A 4,541-nucleotide genomic window follows, 5' to 3' on the forward strand; every position below is an offset into this window, starting at 1 on the left:
TTGGCTCTGGCCACGCGCCTTGCTTGCTTTGGCCTGGTGCTTCTGGAAAGGCTTAGGTGAAGTTAAGGACAGAGACGATAGGCCATTTGTCTCCTGGCCAGCGGCTGGTCAAATCAAATATTGGAATAAATCAACCCACTAACAGCAGCTCTGCTGTCTAGAACCCAGCCTCGGGCAGAGTCATTTGCTGAGCTCTGTCACCTAGAAGCACCCAAAGTCCCTTTGCCTGTGATGAAGATGGGCTAGAGTAGCCATTTTGGGGAAGCTTGCTTTCTCTTCCCCCCCCCGCCCCCACAAATATTTCTGCAGCTGACCATGAGTGGGGACTAAATCCCTGAAAGAGACATGAATTTTATTTGCAGCAATCAGTGTTGCTGCCGAGGACTGGAGTCCAGCTCCAGGGTCCAATGAAGCCTCAATTCTGAGCCCTCAATCACACTTAAGTTCCTGGCCTCTGTTGCCACTCGATTGCAAGCTCTTTAAAAAAAAAAAAATTGACTTTTGAGCATTTGAGAAAGTCTCAGTGGTTGAGTATGGAAAGCCACATTACACCATCAGCTCTTGATTAATCTGCTATAGATTTTCTAGATGGGGGCGTGGGCGGGGAATCTCCGTGGGCTTTGAGATGGGACGCCAGAATTCTTATCTGTATGTACTATGTGAGTGTGTTCAGCAGTGTCTTTAGACATTTCCTGGACTTCTTGCCAAACAGGTCTACTACAGCTAGTTCACTCAAGGCTGTCAGATGTGCTCCTTCGGGTATAACACTGATTTACACACCAACACTCATGTATGTAATCTGGGCACCTGTTTTCTGCCAGAGTACTCTTTGAAGGTAAAAATGATGAGGCTTACCCTCACCCACTTTGAGCATGTTGTTAGGGTGGAGGGTCAGTGAAGGAGAGGAAGATCCTCAACTAGGTGGGTTGACACGGTGACTGCCACAATGGGCTCTGGTGTGTCAGGAAGTGTGAGGATGGCACAGGATAGGGCAGGGTTCAGATCCGTGATAACAGGGTTGCCGTAAATTGTACTGGGCCCGACAGCACTTAACTGCTACAACATACCTAATACTTCATTCACCTAATTCGATAAATATTTGGACATTTTCAAAACATGAATTAATGGAGCAGATATGAATTTCCTCCCCCAAACCTAAATAATCAAAATTACACATTGAAGAAACCAAGAAAATATTGCACCATAGTTTTTGAAATTTTTTTTGCCATCTAAATAATATTCTAAGATTTAAAATGTCAAATTCCCATATGAGCAAGAGCCTATGGTGATGAAGGAAGAAGTTCAAGCTGCTTTGAAGGAAATAGCAAAAAATAAGGCCCCAGGAATAGACGGTATACCAATTCAAGTATTTCAGATAACAGATGTTGCCCTGGATGTGCTCACCAAGTTGTGCCAAGAAATCTGGAGAACAACCACTTGGCCAACTGACTGGAAGAGATCTATATTTGTTCCCATTCCAAAGAAAGGTGACCCAACTGAGTGTGGAAACTACAGAACAGTGTCATTGATTTCACATGCAAGCAAGATTCTACTGAAGATTATCCAAAAATGATTAGACCAGCACATCAGCAGAGAACTGCCAGAAGTCCAGGCTGGGTGTAGAAGGGGTCGTGGTACTAGGGATATTGTTGCTGATGTTAGATGGATCTTGGCTGAAAGCAGAGAATACCAGAAGAATGTCTATCTGTGTTTCATTGATTATGCAAAGGCATTCTGTGTGGATCATAACAAACTGTGGCTGACTCTGAGAAGAATGGGAATCCCAGAACATTTAATTGTGCTAATGCGAAACCTATACTTGGACCAAGAGGCAGTAGTCAGAACAGAGCAGGGTAACACTGCATGGTTCAAAATTGGGAAGGGTGTGTGCCAGGGATGCATCCTGTCTCCATACCTTTTCAACATGTATGCAGAGCAGACTATCCGAGAGGCTGGGCTCTATGAGAATTGTGGCATCAGGATTGGTGGAAGATCTATTAACAATCTGCGTTATGCAGATGACACAACCCTGCTTGCTGAAACTGAGGAGGACCTCATGCACTTGCTGCAAAGGGTCAAGGACTGCAGCCTTCAGTATGGACTGAGGCTCAATGTCAAGAAGACAAAGATTCTCACCACTGGACCAATTGGCAGTGTCCGGATGGATGGCAAAGAGATTGAGATTGTTCACAGCTTCAGTTTGCTCGGCTCCACAGTCAACACTCTTGGCACCAGCAGTCAGGAAATCAAAAAGCATATCGTGATGGGAAAGTCTGCTGTGAGGGACCTCTCTAAAGTACTCAGGAGCAACGGTGTCTCTCTGAAGACTAAGGTGTGCCTGATACAGGCCATGGTCTTTGCAATCGCTTGTTAAGCATCAGAGAGCTGGACAATGACTAGGGAGGACAGAAGGAGAGTGGATGCTTTTGAGCTGTGGTGCTGGAGAAGGGTACTGAATGTACCATGGACTGCCAGGAAAACAAACAGATTCATCCTGGAGAGGATTAAACCAAGCTACTCCTTGGAGGCAAGGATTCTGGGGCTTCGTCTGACATACTTTGGACATGTTGCCAGGAGGGACGGGTCCTTGGAGAGGGACGTCATGCTTGGGAGGGTGGAGGGACAGCGCAGGAGGGGAAGACCCTCTATGAGATGGATTGACTCGGTGACTGGGGTAATCGGGATGGGTGTGTCAGAGGCGGTGCGGTTGGCGCAGGTTAGAGCAGGGTTTAGGGCTGTTGTGCATAGGGTCGCTATGAGTCGCAAACGACTCGACGGCACATAACAACACCACAACAAACAATTTTATCAGGATTTGTCTTTTACCTTCCAAGCTCTGGTTTCCCATGCAGCCAAACCCTTTAAAAGATCTTCCTATTTATATAAAAGCTGTAGCCATGGATTCCCATCCCCCACCCCCCCACCACAGAAACACACTGACTTCTAGTTCTTCATATGCATCCCGATTTTATTAATGTTGGGGGTATTTTACACCCAAATATCTTAACTGGAAGGGGAGATGTGGGGGGCACCCCCCTCAGGGCTCATCCTCATCTTCATTGTCGCTGCTGCTTTCGGAATTCTCTGCATCAAACATGAATGGCATCTCCTCCTGGTTGGGGCTGGGCTCGATGTGGAGGTCCTCAAAGGCGCCGTCCACCCACAAGGCCAGCCCCACCGTGGCCGGGTCATGCCGAGTCGCCGTCTCGCTGGTGAAGCCGCACTCGAGGAGCGTCATGTTGTCGTCGTCCAGGAGCTGGTCGTCCTTGTAGAGGCGCTGTTCCTCAGGTGGACGGTTCAGGATGCCCTCGATCATAAGCTTCAGCTCCAGGACAGTGCTCGACTCCTTAGCTTCAAGGAAGATGTTGGTATCGTGGCGGCGTACCACGAGAAAGACCTTCATGATGGCGGCTGCCTCCAACCGTCAATGCGTCTGCGTTGCCTCGGCGTACCTGCGTGCCCTTGACGCAACCACGTGACCCCCGACGCACCCGCGTGCCCTCGCAGCCCCGGCGTGCTCTTGACGTGCTGGCGTGCCTATTGTCCACGTGGTTCCCAACATCCTGTGAGTCTATCCCAGCATGGCCCGTTCCTGTGCATGCGTGACTTTCTCCTCCAGTAGGTTTATGTTAATGTTTGAAAATACAGGAATAGAAACAGTTATACACCAGTTAGGAAGTAGTGTATACTGTTTCATAATTGACCAAACTTGGTTTCCCCCCTCTTCCAGACAGACCTGTTTGCTGTTTATTCTCATGGGGCTCCATGGTATCTTCAGTATAGGTATAGGTAGCTATCTCCTGCTTTGGACTCAAATCCTCTTAGAGAGGTGGAACTCCATGGGAACTTAGAAGCTCCCAGTCTTCTGAATTTGAAATATGTCTCTGACTCTTTCTCAGCCTTCCTGAGGAACCATAAAAGCTAACGGGTAAGTTTGTAGCTGTACACACCCAGCCCTTTTTTGAATTGGCCTAATTTTGAATTGGGTACTATAAGAGGATAGGATGTTAGGATCACGCTGAATCACTGTAGGCTCTTTCCATTTTCTTCCTATCCCAAGACAGCAGTGATATTTTTACCACCTCCTTATTCATTTCCTCCACATGCCCTTTGGCTATTATAATAAACACATTTGGATGATGGTGTTAATGGCAGATAATGACAATTCTATTCCTAGACATTTTTCTACCTTTTTGATGGAAAATAACTCCAGGGGTGCTGTAGGCTAAGCATTTGGCTGCAGACCACAAAAAATTTGGACCCCTACCTCCTGCTCCCTGGGAGAAAAAGGAGCCACGCTTCTGTAAAGATTACAGTCTCCAGTCTTGAGAACCCTCTGGGGCAAATCTACTCTGTCCTATACATTCATTATGATTCAGAATTGACTCAATGGCAAGGAATCTAAATCTAAACTCATCTGAAAGTTGATGGTTGGAAATCATTCACAGTGGCCTTGGAACCCAGGCCTGGTGATCTGCTTCGAAAAATCCCAGAATCGACTGGTAGGCAAGTACCAACTATCTTCATGTCCATGCCTTAAC

General features: G+C 47.1%; 1 pseudogene; it reads right to left on the reverse strand.

The window, feature by feature from the left end:
- Positions 1-3,037: 3,037 nt before the first annotated feature.
- On the reverse strand, positions 3,038-3,403 carry LOC102871723 (annotated as a pseudogene).
- Positions 3,404-4,541: the final 1,138 nt, after the last annotated feature.

The sequence above is a fragment of the Elephantulus edwardii genome, unplaced genomic scaffold, assembly GCF_000299155.1.
Source record: "Elephantulus edwardii isolate Elephantulus edwardi_28Jun2011 unplaced genomic scaffold, EleEdw1.0 scaffold00040, whole genome shotgun sequence".
NCBI lineage: Eukaryota > Metazoa > Chordata > Mammalia > Macroscelidea > Macroscelididae > Elephantulus > Elephantulus edwardii.